Source organism: Macaca fascicularis, chromosome 2, assembly GCF_037993035.2.
Source record: "Macaca fascicularis isolate 582-1 chromosome 2, T2T-MFA8v1.1".
In the NCBI taxonomy this organism is placed as follows: domain Eukaryota; kingdom Metazoa; phylum Chordata; class Mammalia; order Primates; family Cercopithecidae; genus Macaca; species Macaca fascicularis.
This window is the reverse complement of record NC_088376.1, coordinates 199,004,041-199,021,319: the sequence shown is the minus strand read 5'-3', so window position 1 is coordinate 199,021,319 and position 17,279 is coordinate 199,004,041. Positions and strand designations below refer to the sequence as shown.

The window sequence follows — 17,279 nt, the reverse complement described above, 5'->3', positions numbered from 1 at the left end:
ATTTGCCACATTTCCTTAATCCAGTCTGTCACTGATGGACATTTGGGTTGATTCCAAGTCTTTGCTATTGTGAATAGTGCCACAATAAACATACATGTGCATATGTCTTTATAGCAGCATGACTTATAATCCTTCAGGTATATCCCCAGTAATAGGTAGGCTGGGTGAAATGGTATAATTTCATGTAGATATGTAGTCTAACTATATGGCACAGTAGCTTGAAGAAATATTCTTTCCTCCAAGAAAATGTTGGCTGATATCATGTTAGTTTTACAGTTTTGCAAATCAAATGAAAATTTATCTTGCGTTAAATCTTAATATTTTAGTTTGTTTTGGAAATTTCTTCTATATGCTATATCTCAATACACAAGGATAAACTGTGGTAGTCATTGATTCCCTGTAATTACATACACATTTAATATACTGTTTATGATTTATATTGCCTTCTATTCCTGAATAAATGTAAATTGTTATTGAATTATTGCATCATTAAAATGTACTATTAATTGCAAAAATGTATTGAGATTGAAAATATTCTATAGCACTGCAATCTAAATGTAAGGTAGTCATATTATCTACTAGAAATTTAAAAATTCAGGTTTTCAATATAGCCTCATCAAAATTAGGGAAGGGGGATTAATAAAATTCAATAGGTAAAATCACTTATCTGTGTTTGATAATTTAGCTAAATGCTGTTATTAAAGTCCATAAAGCAAATATACCTATAGTATCCTGATGTTTGTATATGGATTATTACCCACTGTTAAATGTACAAGTGAAGTATAAGATCATTTCTTTTTCACTTAAAAGAAAGGCTTAAATATTTAAGGATGGTTATCAAATTTCAGTGCATCTTGCAATTTTTATCTACAATAACATGGGCATGCATTTACAAAGTGATGAAAATATGGTTATTCAGATAACAAATTAAATAATTTTCTTTACTCATAGGCTCATTAATGAATAGTCACAGGGTATTAGATAACCATTACATTTTTCCATTTATTTTATCCAGATGAGAAGTGCACAATCTTACCATTAAATAGAGTTGCCAGAATGTCACTGGCCAGGGTCATTAAATACACTCAATAATGCAGGAATCCAGTTATCCATTCAACAAAGTTAAGAATTTAATTATCACCTGTAGCAGGCACTATCATATGCATAGCAGCTACAAACGAAAACAGTATGTCCCTTATTGTTGAGTATTTTTATTTTAAAAGGGAAACAATACAACACATTTTTATCTGATACAATTCTGACAGATGTAGGAACAACATACCATGGAAGCAACAGGGGAAAAGTTACTGTTTCTGTAAAGAGTGAATTGCAGAAATAGTGGATTTGTGTACTTCACATTTAAAATTTGATGAGTTTAGCAGATAAAGACCAGAGAGGAAGAGTACTTGGTAACTCCACTCCGAGAAAAAATGTGAAATGACAGTTTTGAGAAGTTTCTGTATGCATTTCTTTATGCATGTATTCGCTCAACACAAAATTTTTTTAATAAAACCTGTTTAAAGCACTCTGATAGCGATGGAACTAGAGTCACTCATTCTTCTCTCTGGGTGCTAGCAATCTATTAGAGAAGGCAGGCATTGAATAAGTATGATAAAACATTTTAAGAAATGGAACATAGTGGTGCCATGGGAGCTTGTAGAAAGGGCTTTAGAATGTAGGGTGTTTCAATCAAGCCAAAAGAAATTAGGTGAGGAAGAAAGGTGTGTGCAGAGGGTGGAAGGTTTCACAAATTCTTGTAATTTGCTTGGACTCTATTCTGCAGGCAGTCAAGCAAAGGTTTTAATTGCAAGAGCAGCACAGCTGATGGGCATATTTGAAAGTTAACACTGACAGAATAAAACAAGGAAAAAAATAAATAGAGGGGAGGACATAATTATGGAAAATAGGTAGAGAGTCCACTACAAAATTCTACATGGGAGATGAGGACAGCCTGAGTGACTTTACTTGCAGAGATAATGAAGAAGAGAAAGAATATTAGAAAGAATATGACTGAGGGATACAATTTTTAAAAAGAGGGATTATCAACTATGAGGAGTGAGGGAGATCCCAATTAAGTCCACAGGCTTAATTTAAAAGACCTGAGGCAGTAGGGAGTGGGAAAAATCTAATAAGATTTAGGTTATAAGGCAAACATTAATAGTGTGACTGACGGTTAGTTCATTTGGGTGGGAGTGAGAGCAGACAAATGAAGAGGCACAGTAAAGCCTGGAAAATATTTTGTAAAATGAAAATAAAGCTGGGGAGAGAGATCGGTGATAGAAAAACAAATACACTGAATGCCATCAAAATATTTCGTATGACCTGTGGTTCTCAACTTTGTTGCTTATTCAAATCACCTAAACTACTTTTTAAAAATATTAACTCTTAGTTCACATTCTCAGCAATTCTGATTTCAATGATTTGGGGTGCAAACTGGATACTGGGATTAAAAAAAAAACAACTCTCCCAGGTGATTTTAGTGTACCGCTAAATTGAGAGTCTCTGTAAGGGTATCTATTTGCAAGAAGTCTTTTAATGTTAAGAGCCTGGATTCAGAAGTCAAACAAAACAGGGTTGAACCTAAGCTCTGCCCTGAACCCTTGTACATGAGAGACTTATCTGCAAATCAGTGATGATATTGTCTACTCAGTGATTTGCAGGATTGTGTGCAAAAAATGATAAAGGTGCTTCTCCTGATGGTGAGCAAGCAATAAGTGTTCTACAGACATCATCTGCAAATATCTTTGCCAATAATTATTATTAATGCCATGTCATTTTTTTCTCCATTGTATAAAAGTTAAAGTCTTAGATGCAAAGAAGAGCATTAAGAGAGAACCCACCGAATCATAACAGAAAAGCTTTATGGGTAGAACCTGGGGAATACACAGCTTTTGAAACACTGACAGAGGAGAAAGAGGCAGCAAAGGGAATGGAAAGGTCAAAGATATGGAGGAAATCTAGGAGAGAATGGTGTCTTTGAACTTATTTGATAAATTTAAAATGATCCAAAAATTTGAAATAGGATGAAATCTGAAGCTAGACTGTTATTTGGCAACTTTTAAAATGTATGGGATCTAAATGTGATCAGATTAGAGCTGTACAAATCTACCATTGATTGAGGGCGAAGAATAGGAGATAGTCAAAAAGGACACTATTTCAAAAAGTTTGGTTTTTAAGGGTGCGGGCGGTCTAAGGATACAAGGAAATAACTTGATGAGAAAGGATTATGAAAACTTCGACAAATGTTCTTTCTAGGATTGAAATAATCATAAAAATAGGTAAAGAAATCAATTATTAAGGAGGTTGGAAATACATGAAGGAGGAAAATTGATGAGCCATGGCCCCAAGGAAAAGGTTGTCTCTGAAGATAAACAGTGATTATTCTGAAATAGGATTATGTAAGCAGGTTTTATATGTCATTTTAGAAGTGAACAGGAAAGCAGAGAGAGAGAACCCCACTGAAGCTGTGGGACTGGTCTATGCTGTAACCTGGATTTGCTGAGGGCGGAGATCACTCGTATTCACTTCAGTGCCTTCCATTGTCTAGTATCCTGCCTTATACAGATTGGTGTTTAATAGATGCCTGTTGAAGTGAACTATAAGTTGTTCAAGTCAGTCCCTTGCTCATTTTAAGAAGGTAAGTCATGGAAGACAAGAATGCCAAAGTGAATGAAGACAAGGTTATAGGAACCGATGAGAAGAAGATCCTGCGAATGACTGAGCATCTCAGCAGCACTAGCTCCACGTCTTTGTCTTCCCACTCTAGCATCCTTTCTCCTCACAGGCAGGTTGGAGAGACTTAATGGAGAAGGAATAGAATGAAATATAAAGTGCCTGGACTGCAGAAAAACAGGCAATGCTTTTCAGTTTTCCAACCAAAATCTTCCTTAGCTGCTCTGGAATTAGCAACTAAAGCAAAATAAAGACCATATTTGCTACTCTGTTAGCTAAGACCATAGCTCTGGACAAAACACAAACAATTCTCTCTTGACATTTTCCCCTACCCAAGCTCTAATTACCTGATATCACTTTTAATTATTTATTAATTATTTGTTTAATTATTTTGAGACAGAGTTTCGCTTTCGTTGCCCAGGCTGGAGTGCAATGGTGTGATATTGGCTCACTGCAACCTCCGCCTCCTGGGTTCAAGCTATTCTCCTGCCTCAGCCTCCCAAGTAGCTGGGATTACAGGTACGCACCTCCATGCCTGGCTAATTTTGTATTTTCAGTAGAGACGGAGTTTCACCATGTTGGTCAGACTGGCCTCGAGCTCATGACCTCATGTGATCCACCTGCCTCTGCCTCCCAAAGTGCTGGGATTACAGGTGTGAGCCACTTGTACCAGGCCCTGATACCACTTTAATAATAGTTTCTCATACCCCCAAATTATCTCACAATGCTTAGAATGAAAATGATTGCTTAATTTGTCTAATTACAATATTATTCTAATAGATAATCAAGATCTTCTTTCTACCCTCTTGTGCTTATTAAGCTGAATTTAATTACATGGAAACCCATCTACAAGCAACAGCATCATGCCAAAGAATACAACCAAGCTAGCCCAATGGGTTACTCTTCTGAAAACAAAAAACAAAACAAAACAAAAAACTCACAGCTCATGCCCTCTGCATGTTAGATGAAAAGCCTTATCTTTGTGTAATGTAAAAAGGGCAGTGAATCTCAAGGAGGGTTTTAAGTACCCTAGAGCATCATCTGGAAAGAGTGTTATCTGTAGGATGCCAAATTGCTTCTACTTAAAATATTTAATGGCACTAGAATAGGAAGATAGATTAAAGTGATATTATAATCAGAATGTGAATCATAATAAGAAGGGGAAAAAACAAAAGAAGAGGATGTGACTGTGGCTTGTTTCCAGCACCAAGAGCAATCAGTGTTCTCACCATCACCGCAAGACCCTTCCTTGTACATATCCTGCCCCACAAGGAGTCAGAAAGGGAGCAGATGCTCCATAATCTGCAATTCACGATCTCGGCATACATTTGTGTGACTGGAGTAATCCCATTTGATCATATTAGTTTTTGATCTGGCAGTTTGCATGTGCAGGTGGCTAAGACATTGCCTTATTGGCCGCTTTGTATCACCCTCAACAGGAAGTCCTCTTGGGGTTTTACACACCTACTGCATTCAGTTATGCAGTCATTTCGTTCCAAAACCTCTATCATACCTCGCCAGCTCTCATATCCAGAATACCAGTATTCACTGTTATGTATTTTATTTTCTCTCTTAAATATACTTGTTTAGTATATTGCAACCCATAGGGCAGACACATTGCAGGTATGTTCATTTTCCATAAAATCTCTTGATTTATTGCCTTCCTCCTAATATTAATAGACGAAGAGTCTATTATTATATGGTGTTATCTTTAAAATGAACATTGACAGGCCTCATTAGAAGTGGAGATATTTTTCTAAGGAGTGAAGATATCCAAGCAAAAATGATTCCATAATAAATATTTATCAAAGTCATTTTTATTGTGGTAAAATATATGGAACCTAAAATGTATGCCTTTAACCATTTTAAGTGTTTAACTCGGTAACATTAAGTACATTCAAATTGTTGTACAACCATCACCACAATCCATCTCCTTAATGCTTTCATCATCCCAAACGGAAAACTCTGTATTCATTAAACAATAACTCTCCATCTCTCCCTCCTCTTAATCCCTGCTGACCACCATTCTACTTTGTATCTCTGTGACTGATTATTCTAGGTACCTCATATAAGTGGAACCACATAATATTTATCCTGTTTATTGGCATATTTTATTTACCATAGTGTTTTCAAAGTTCACCCACAATGTAGTTGCAGTGTGTATCAGAATTTCATTTCTTTTTATGGTTGAAAAAATTCCATTGTACATAATAGATCACTTTTTGTGTATTCATTCATTCATCCATAGACATTGGGGCTTTTCTACTTTTTGGCTACTGTTAATAAGGATGCTAAGAACACTGCTGTACAAATAATTTGTTTGAGTCTCTGCTTTTCATTCTTGTGAATATGTACCCAGAAATAGAATTGCTGGATTATTTAATAATTATGTTTAATTTTTTTAGGAACCAAAGTATTGTTTCCACAGTGCCTGTGCCATTTCACATTTCCACCGGTAATACATAATCTGATTTTGTTTGAAGTCTTAATTAATTCATTAACATTGTGATCATTTAGTGAGATGGCTGTCCACATACCAACCTGACAGACAATAACCAGAAACAAGTGTCTCAAATGAGGACAGAGGCCAAACACCTGGGCAGAGTGGCTCACACCTGTAATGCCCACACTGTGGGAGGCTGAGGCAGGAGGATCACTTGAGCCCAGGAGTTTGAGGTTTCAGTGAGCTATGATCGTGCCACTGCATTTCCGCCTGGTGACAGAATGAAACCCTATCTCTAAATAATAACTATAAGAATAATAGTCATCCTTATGGCTATTAATGTCAAATTGAATCCAATATTTGGAAAAGAAGACATGAGTTTACCTTCTCACGTGAAGGAGTCAAAATATTAAGGGAAGGAATTATGACCACTGGCCCAATCGCATTTTTTTATATCCCAGAGTCTTAAAAGATGATGATTACTCTACTTCCACCTCAGGAAAACAGGTTGTAGGTGAATATTTAGGGAATTCACCCAAAACAGCTTTAACTCTTCTTTTAGTTCCTTTGATGGTTCACATTGTCATTGCCTCCTTGATCAGGCTGAGATTCTCTCTTTCCTGGACATGCTGAAATCTGTAGAGTTGCAAAATTATTCTTATCAACACGATCATGAGTAAAATACAACTCCGTGGCAGCTATCCACTGAAAATTAAAGCATTGATGTTATTACCATGCCCTGTAAAACTATTTTATTCATAAATTCATCTGCTTCTAATTCTACTGTGAGTCTATTCTTCCCAACACTGTCTAATAGAACTTTCTCTGCTGATGGAAACAGTCTATATCTGCTCTATCCAAGACAGTAGCCACCAGCCACATATTCACGACATAAAATTAGCTATCTAAATTGAAACTCTAAATTAAAATAAATTTAATTTAAAACTCAGTTCCTTTGTTGCACTAGCACATTCAGTGTCAATAGGCACATGTAGCTAGTGGTTAGAGTATTAGACAGCATAAGTTTAGATAAATACACCGATACGTTGTTGTCATCTTTGTCCTAGTTAGTCACAGTCTGGTTATTAAGATTGACACAAATAATGCTGTGCTAAAGGGTAATACAGGCAAGTGCTGAGTCTTATTCAAACACAAATGAGAGAGAGATGACCTTTCTATAAGAAAATGAGAAAATGCTTCAAAAAGGGCATAAAAATAAAGTTATATCTTGGAGAATGAACATAATCTCTACAGACAGAAAAGAAGAAAGGTGTTTTGAGAAGACAAGAAGGTGAAGGCAATGAGTTGGAAACAGAGTGGTGTGTTGAGGGAGGGTAAAGTGTACAGTGTATTGTAAGACACACTATACTTAGGAGAAAGGGAGAAGAAAGGGAAATAAGTTAGGAAAGTAGCTTGGAGTCTATGAAAGGCAGAGTGCTGAAGAACTCAAACTCAAAATCACATAAAAGAGGGCCAGAAAGACTGAATAAAGGCACACAATAAATTCCTTCATTTTCCAAAATAATTTCTTTCCTTTATCAGAATTGTGACAAAAAGCATTCACTGGAAGAAATCAAAATTATTGGTATGAATACAATTTATATTTGGTACAGAGATTAATTTTAGGTAAGCTTATGAATTTATGCATCTGTCATTGGCTAAACCAGGCCATTTTTAACACTCTCTTAAATTAATACCCAATATTTTAAAAATCTAATACTTATTTAGCACAAAGCATGCTTGTTTAGTATGAGGTTGTTAATTGGAGAATAAAAGGTAAATTCTTACAGAATACTTTCTGCGACTGCATATAAGCAAGCGAAGTTGTTTTACAATCCTCCTAGTTCCTCATTCCAGGGTAAAATTTAATATAATATGTACAATATGCTGGAATAATTTCCTTTCAAAACATTTTGTGCTTGGATTAATATTTTTGAATGCTTATTCAAGAGTTACACATTGATCAGAAGCTGTTGGCTGTTGTGCCGAAATGTTCTATCTCCAGGTTCTAATTCACCTGGCAAATGGTCAGTCATGCTACAGTCGTACAGTGAGTCATGCTTCTTCCTTCCACATACTGAAGTCCATTTCTAAGGTTTACCTTTGCTATAGTCCTACACACAAGGAAAGTTCATCCTTAGTAAATAGTATTCATTAATATTCTCTATAAAGAACTAAAACTAAGTAAATGATGCTATGCCTAGCTAAGGACTCATTACACATGAACAATTCACATATAATTTAAAGAGATTATACAGTTTGTCTTTAAAAAAATGGTATTTAATTCTGGCTAAACATAATCGGATTTTGTTTGAAGTCTTAATTAGTCTTAATTAATGCTTTTCACTTTGGTTCATTAACATTGTGATGATTCAGTGAGATGATTGTCCACAAACCCACCTGACAGACAATAACCAGAAACAAGTGTCTCACGTGAGGACAGATGCCAACCAGCCTTATAAACAAAAGGCAGTGCTAGCCCACCCGCATATGGAAAACTTATGAGTGGCAATCATATTTTTCAGCACATAAAACAAAAAATCAATTCCAGCTAAAGCAAAATACCTGAATGTAAAAAGCAAAATTGAGGCGGGGCGTGGTGGCTCATGCCTGTAATCCCAGCACTTTGGGAGGTCGAGGTGGGTGGATCACCTGAGGTCAAGAGTTCGAGTACAGCCTAGCCAATATGGTGAAACCCTATCTCTACTAAAAATACAAAAATTATCCAGGTGTGGTGGCGGGCACCTGTAGTACCAGCTACTCGGGAGGCTGAGACAGGAGAATTGCTTGAACCTAGGAGGTGGAGGTTGCAGTGAACCGAATTTGTGCCACTGCACTCCAGCCTGGGTGAGAGAGTGAGACTCCATCTCAAAAAAAAAAAAGAATAAAAAAGCATAAGTGAAAAATTTTCAGAAAAAAATGTAAGATATACTTTATGACTTTACCATAAAGATTGGTGTCCCAAAACAAGATGGAAAAATGTAATAAAAGGTTATCAATTTTAATAAAGCACAATGTATATCATATTTGAAAAAAATACATAAAATTATTTCCTTCATTAAGAAGAAAAAAAGATAAAACACCACCTAGAAAAATATATTTCAAATGCATATACCAAAATAAAAGTAGAATCCAGAATATATAAAGAATTTCTATAATCTGTAAGATAAAAGATAAATGTCTCACTAGACAAATGGGTAAAAAATATGTTTAAGCAACTCACAGAAAAAAAAAACCCTGAATGTTCTATGAAAACATGCTCACCACACTAATAATCAGAAAAGACAAATTAAAACCATTCAACTGGCAAAATTAAGAAATGTGAATATTATTAAATATTCATGGGGGCTTTCACAAATATGCTTGGAAACTATATATACTACAGGTACTATTATGGGTTTGCGCACAAAAAAGAGAAGAAACACATTGCATATCATCAGCAATTTCACTTCTAGGCAAATATCTAAAAAGTATATGTGCATAGTGAGACATGTGCCAAAAAATTGCTACAGTCTGTTATAGTAAGAAGTGAAAATACCTATAAATGAGAGAGAAAAACATAAATCATAATATATATTTTAATACTGTATATATGCTATATATATGCACTATATTATATATGAATATATATACTATATATAGAATATACTATATATTTTACCATATCTACTAAATATCTAATAATATATTTAAAATTATAATATACTTATATACTTATAGTATTTATAGAATATAAATGCTGTATATATAGTATAGAATGTACTATTTATAGAATACTATATTGCAATGAATATGAATAAAGTAACTCTACCCAAAGCAACTTTAATTAATTATAAAAAAATTTCCAAGAATGCAAGCAATATTTGACAATTTAGGCAAATATTTCACTTAATTAATACAATACTATTTATGAATTAAAGATGTAATATATATAGTAAACGCAAGACAAAATGCATATAAATAATAACAGCAAATTTACTCACTGGTTAGCTCTTAAAAGGGAGATTCAATCTGGAAGAGTACCCAGAAAACTTCAGTATTACATTTAATCTTTTATTATTTAACATGGGTGGTAATTCAAGGGAACTTGTTTAACTCATTTTTGTGTCTGCTAATCAAACATGTCATAATAATAAAAAGTCAGAGTCATTAAAAGCTCCAAGTACTCTGTACAGCAGCACCTCAACTCTAAATGCCATTTTCACATGTGATTACCGAAATTCTCCTCTTGGCAAATCGGCCTTTCTGATGCAGGACTCTCGTACTTCGGTAGGAATGACTCATGTGATCTAATTTATTAGACTCTAAGCAAATCTTTCTCTGAAGCACAGTAATCCGGGAAGACACAAAATAAGATCTAAAAAGCTGTGCAAATGGCTCCTCCCCCAACTGCTAAAATCAGGACCATATTGATCTGGCTGAATTGGAGAGCAACTCTTGTGATCAACATCCTGTCCCTGGTTACACCTGGAATATCTGTTACTATGTGGACTCAAGTGCTCCACCCCCACATATTCTATTGCAGTCATTCTGATGGGGGATCCTGGAACTGGTGTTTTAAGGGTTATTTTTTTCACTTTTAAGATTTATTTGGTTCAATGGACAAAGTTTGAGGCATACTTCTTCACAGAATTTAGAGTCTGTCTTAGAATCTTCAGGCTGCCACAACAAAGCGCTACGGAGGAGGTGCCTTGTAAACAATAGAAATGCTTTCCTCATAGTTTTAGAGGCTGGAAAGTCCAATATCAAGGTGCTGGAAGATTTGGTGTCTGGGGAGGACCCGCTTTCTGCTTCATAGACGGCCATCTTCTCATGATTAGTCGTGGGGGAAGGGGCAAGAGAGATTACTCAGACCTCTTTTTTTTTTTTTTTTTTTTTTTTTTTTGAGACGGAGTCTCGCTCTGTCGCCCAGGCTGGAGTGAGCGGCGCCATCTTGGGTCCCTGCAAGCTCCGCCCCCCGGGTTCCCGCCATTCTCCTGCCTCAGCCTCCCGAGGAGCTGGGACCACAGGCGCCGCCACCGCGCCCGGCTAGTTTTTTGTATTTTTAGTAGAGACGGGGTTTCACCGGGTTAGCCAGGATGATCTCTATCTCCTGACCTTGTGATCCACCCGTCTCGGCCTCCCAAAGTGCTGGGATTACAGGCTTGAGCCACCGCGCCCGGCCTACTCAGACCTCTTTTATAAGGGCACTAATCCCATTCTTGAGGGCGCTGCTCTCATGGTCTAATCACCTCCCAAAGGCCCCATCTCCTAATTTTAATTTCAGCATATGCATTTGGAGAAGACACAACATCAGATCATAGTGCAGTCTCATAGTAGAAATGAATAAATGATTGCAATGGAATTTCAGAGGCATTATTAAATGATCAGAAAGGGAGGAATACTTAAACCTATTTTCGCAACATGAAGGTCTTCACAGAAGAAGTGACACTTGTTTTGTGTTTTCAAACATCGCTGAAAAAATGAGAAAGTGAGAACCATTTGGGGCAGAATTCTGGAAAACACACACACACAGACAGAGGAATGAAACATCCTGAGTATTTAATAAAATGCAAGTACATTTTCATAGTAATTGATCATTCTGAAGACTGAAAAGAAGAATTCACGCTTCATATCACAGAGTACCTTCAAAGACGTGATAAGGAGTTTAGAAATTGTCATTTCTGCCCTAACAGATAGCTTGCCACGCTGGATGCACATGACTTCAAATGGCTGATCCCAGGAGGCAGAAGGAAGAATTGGAGGACAGGCCCATGAGGAGAAGAGGTGAAGCTCAAGAGAAAAATCATAATTTGTTTTTCTTTTCATGACCTGAACATAGAGAATGAGGCAGAGGGACATAGCAAAGAGGAATGTGTCTGGATGCATGAAGTAGTATTTATAACTTGGAAATCTAAAGAAATAAGCAAGTGTGTGGCATGGAGGATGATACCTGTGGCTTGGAATGCTTTCCTTTAAGATAGTTTCCTTTAAAATGTTTGTGATGCATCTCTATGTGGAGATGACATTAGATCTTTGGAAATATAGGTGTGACAATCAGAGCAATGCATGGACAAGAAATATAAAATTTGGATGTCATTAAATAAACTCCAGAAATGTATCACAACATCTGGGTGACTATCTAGAGTGAAAAAACAATAAGGGCAAAATGAAGAAATACAATGAAGAAATAGAAATTTATAGTTGACGGATAATGTATGTAAAAGTATATAAGGTAAAGGCTCAAGAAATGTTAGTTTACTCCTAATCCCTGAATAAAGACCAGATTAGACAGCAGATGTTATTGGAACTTACTTGGAATTTCAGAGGTAAGGAACAGCAATAGTGTTGGAATAATAAGAAAAATTTTATGGTAAAGAAGGAACATGAACCATCCCGGACAAATGGATAGTGTTTGGCCAAATGAGGAAGATAATTTTGCAGATTAGAGAAGACATGTGTGCAGAATGTAAAGGTGGAAATGTACAACTTCTGGCTGAAAATGACGTAATGGATCTTTCTCAGACATCCTGGCTATATGTGTACAAATTTCAAAGAAAATGAAAAGTCCCTCAATTTTCCCCAAATGATCTGCTCCCCAGAGATGATAATACGGGTAGGGTGTCAGATAGGGGTGGGGTATATTTTCTGAAACAGTTATTTACTGGCTATGAGATCCCTGGAAAGTAACTGTAAAAGGTTGGTCTTGGACAAATGCAAATAATGCTTTGGACATGAAAACGACATAAAGGAGATTTAAAAATTACGAGTACTAAAATAAAATTCAAGGAATAATCAAACTCCTTGTTTAAGTATGGGAGAAAATAGGTAGGTATAGTTAATTGAAGAGAATGGCTCATTTAAAAGCAGCAGTATGACATACTAGAAAAGCATGTACTCTGTTGTAAGAAAGAACTTGTTTCTAATCCTGGCTCTACCCCTTTTCTGCTGAATGGTCATGTATATTTTCCTTAACCTCTCTGAGCTTCATTCTCTTCATATGTTGTAGACACCTAATAAAGCCTACTTTGAAAGGGTTATATGGGGATTAACTGAAATACCTGTTGCAGGTACGGTGCCTAACACTGTTTCTACAGTTTTATCCTATACAGTTTTGAATTAGTCAGTTAATCTTCTAGAACCTCAGTTTCCTGTAGAATTGGGAGAATTGACTGATCCATATAGCACTAATATATTTTAGGTACAAATATGAATACATCAACAGTAACATTGCTCACTTCAACAGCAAGTTTAGAGAGATAAACGATTATGTGACCAGGTCATAATCTAGCCTACTGTATGCTATTATGTTTTTGTTTATGGTCTCAGAAAGAGAGGAAAATCAGTTGAGTTTAGGTGACAAGAAGGAGCTCATTCTCCAGCAAATTGGCGGAAGCTCACCTCAAGTTACATTTCAAATGGTGCATTGCACCTGCTCATTCATCAAGCTGCCAGGGGCTTGCTTTACTGCCTTGCTTTTTTTCATTTTAAATTCACATCTTTGTGGTGTCTTGAGTTTCTCAGCCTCATAATGAAAGTAACATATTAAATCTTGCTTCAATAAAAGTAGTTCCTAATGTATTAAGTATACAGGAATGCCAAAAAGCGAGATTTTGTAGCTAAGCACAACACTAGTTTCCAAATAGTGCACACAAGTGTATAGCTTCCTTTTCATCTCTGGTCAATGTTATTTCATGTTTGAATTGATTCTGTTATGTTATAAGGTAAAGGAAAATTATACAGAACAATGCAGTTCTCTTTGGGGAGATATTAGGGTATTTGTTCTTTATTTCATGCAGCATAGGGTAAGAGAAAGTCGGCATTAAACCTTTGGGACTCCCTAGGCAGCTGTTGAGTCTCTGCCCTCCTCCCATGCTCAGCTCAGTGCTGTATCTCTGGAAATCACTAACCTTCATAGAGTAGAGCCCAGAAGGTGGTAACACTGGTTCAAGGACAGGATAAGGGAAGGGAAGTAAAAGGAAGTAAATAGGAAAATACAACAAACATGTGATTAACAGCTGTTTTCTGAAGCAAGCCTCCACCAGGGATCTGCAGCTGTGTCATTGTGCTTCAATTCTGCAGATCCTACAGGGCTAAATTGGAAGAGGCATGGAGCAGGAAGATATGTGGGAAAAGGTGAAAGGAAGTCCAAAAACCAAGGCAACAATATGAGGTGAATGCCCCCACTCCTTACATACTCCTAATCTTTGTCCCTCATGGGAGAGGTATAGGTCCCTAAGAAACAAAGTCCTCTTACTAACTAGATATCTGCTCTGAGCTGCTGCTGCTTCATCTTCCTTTTGGGGGGGGGGATGGGGGCCGATATTGGGAGGGCAAAAATTGACGGAACATTTCCCAACCCTGCCTCTTCCCTTTAATAAAATCAATATGCTGCATGCTTACGGATGGCCTTTGAAAGTTACCAGTGCTTCCTCAAGATATAGTAGAGAAGCAGGTTTTAAGGTGGCAAACTGAGGCTTTCAGAACAATAGGTGCTAGGAGCATAAAAGTTTGGGCCTGAAAACCCAGTTATGAGGCTTCCAAATAAATCAGTGGATTTTCAACATTTTTTTTTTTTTTTGGTAATTATTATATCCTAGTTCCCAAACAACCACAATAAAGGAGGCGCAGGGAAAGCGAGGAAAAAATGAAATGGCACCGTCTTCCCCCAGGTGCTCAAAGCATTCTATTTCCTTTGATATGTAGCCTTCAAGTAACTGACAACCCCAAGTGGCCCATTCTATAGGGTCCTGCATCTACGCTCCTTCCTCTGCGCTCTCATCCGGGGTTGACAATCAACCTCCAAATTAAACAACCTCCCACCACTACTTGGAAACAGACAGCCATCTCTTAACAGGCCTCTGTACCACACAGCTTGATGAAAATCACTTACACAGGGCAGATGACACAGAGGAGTTTACAAGGTCGGGGCAGTCCCTGGCGGGGCGTGAAAGGGTGGGAGGTGCTGAGGTCAGGGTTAAACTACCCTGTGAAATGAGCCTCCTGCCCTGCCCTTTCCTCCCTTCATCTACAGAAGGAGTCTCCAGTGAGTTCCTGCTTCTGGAAATCTGCCCCCTTTAGTGCGGCAGAGAGGCCAGGGGCAGCATTTCAAAGCTCCGTCTAAATCAATCCACTTAAAAGAGCCCAGAAAAGCCTGACCACTGACCATAATTGCCCCAAATTGCTTGTTTTCCTTCCCCTCTTGCAGCCTCATCAACATTTCCCTTCTTTCCCCTTCGTGTCGTTTTTCTCTTGGGGGCGCAGGTCCTCTAGATGCTTGGGGTGCATACTAAGGATATTCGAGTAGTGGAAGCTCCGACTCGAGCCAGGAGTGGGATGTCTTAGCATTCCATCCCCCCACCGCGCTATGTGCGTGGGACACAGTGCCTCCTAGAAGGGGATCCCAGGATTTCAGCGGCCAGGTGTGAGCGCCCTGCACGCGGTCCTCCGAGACCCCAGGGCGCGTGGCAGCCGGGCAGAGCCGCCTCTGCAGCGCCGCTGTCCCGGGTGGAGCGGCAGCGCAGGCTGCGGCACTGGGGTTGCCACGCCGAGTTTTCCGCATCGGCCGCCCGCGGGGCTCGCCTGCTTCTCCCTATTGTGTTCGCGGAGCTGTGGGACCGAGCCCCGCGCGGGGCCGCACCCGCGCCAACGCTGGGGCCGCAGGCTCGGGGAAGCGGCGCTGGCAAGAGCGGGCCGGGAGAGGGAGCAGGAAGGGGCCCCAGAAGGGCACGAGCTTCATCCATAATGCAGGGGCTCCTGGACCTCCCTGCAATACGTTTTCCAGCTAAACGCCACCAACTGGAGCGCCTCCTAGTTCGTCCCACTCGTGTGGTTTTTGTGTGTGAAAGACGGGACGCACCTTTTCCATTCATCTGTCTTCTCTCATTCTTCCTCCTTCCCTCCCTCATTGCCTCCCTCACATAAAGTCCCCGCTGGCTCAGCTTTCAGCGCTCATCTTCACATCAGCACCATGTTTTCAGGCAAAATCCTGCAGGTTGCAATCGCAAGTGTCAAAAGTCCCCACTGCCTACATGTCGCCAAGAGTTTACCAAAATCCACCCAGTAACGCTTATTTTCAAAGCCTCCACGCTCATCCATTCCTGAGAATGCTTTCAGAGTTTGGAAGCTCCCTGCAGCCAGCCGGGGTCTACGCCTCAGTCAGTTCACATCACTCACAACGGCGCGGTCAGCGACACTGAGATCAGCTGCAAAGTTGCCCGGCCCCAGCCCAGCAGACCGCTGGTGCTCGCCGCATCCCAGGAGGAAATTGCGCGGTGTGCCCCCAAGAAGCCAAAAGCGGCACGAAACCTACTCAGACAAGGGTTAGTCCAGCCACACACAACAAACAAATCCCAAAACTTCTTTGTTAAGCAGTCGCAGCCTACCTGGAACGGACACTCTGCACAACTTGCAAGGAATAAACAAACATCGCATCCCTGCAGGAAAACTTGTTGAATCCCTCCCGATCGCAAGGCTGCAATTTCCGATTTAGCCTGAAGGTTTTTTGATTCTACCCCAAAACACCCTGGCGTATCAGCCACAATTTCTGGATAAACTGCAGAGTCCTCTCGGCAACCGTTCTGCACTCCCACAACCACCAGTGTAAAACCCAGCGTGTCCCCGTTCACAAACCGAAAGCCTGCTGTCACTTCCTTTGCAACCATTTGCGAGACTTACCCTTGGATAAGCCTGTTTTCAGCGATCTAGCGGCGCCGTAGTGCAGACGCAGCCCCTCCAACTTTGCTGTGCACTGAGACCTTTCCGAGTTTAAACCAAGCGAAAGGTGTCTGAGACTTTTCAACCTAAGAGTGGGAAAATGGGGAGAGAGTGAAGTCGGGTTTCTTCTCGGTATCAGCACCCTGGAAAAATTCAATCCTTCTTCGGTAGAGAATTCTTTCAAACCCGTTATCTGTATTACTATTAATGCGCAGAGCAGAAGGCATTGCATACAAATAGGTCCAAGTGTGCGCTTCTATTGGTGGCTGCGGAGGCCCCTGGGTCCTACTGCTCCGGTTCTAAACTACACAGCAACACTAGGCACGCAGCTTTGGAGACGCCGAGGGGAAAATGGATTTAATTGATTCGTTACCTCTGGTATTGTAATGCCTGCTGCGATGTTTAACCGAGGGAGGAGGAAAAAAAAAACCTTTACATTTAACTCCTGTCATGTGATCTATCATTTCAT

At 39.1% G+C, this 17,279-nt stretch overlaps 1 protein-coding gene across 2 annotated transcripts in view; it reads right to left on the bottom strand.

Annotated features, from left to right (window-relative positions):
- The window catches only part of ROBO1 (roundabout guidance receptor 1), a 1,154,304-nt gene extending 1,137,283 nt beyond the window's left edge, over positions 1-17,021 (bottom strand). The window contains exon 1 of one of the 2 annotated variants that reach the window (XM_005548415.4): positions 16,772-17,021. The gene's annotated coding sequence lies outside the window, so the exon portion shown is untranslated. Of the gene's footprint in view, positions 1-16,479; positions 16,559-16,771 lie in introns of those variants that run through there. The other variant, XM_065539306.1, reaches the window with a different exon arrangement.
- Positions 17,022-17,279: the final 258 nt, after the last annotated feature.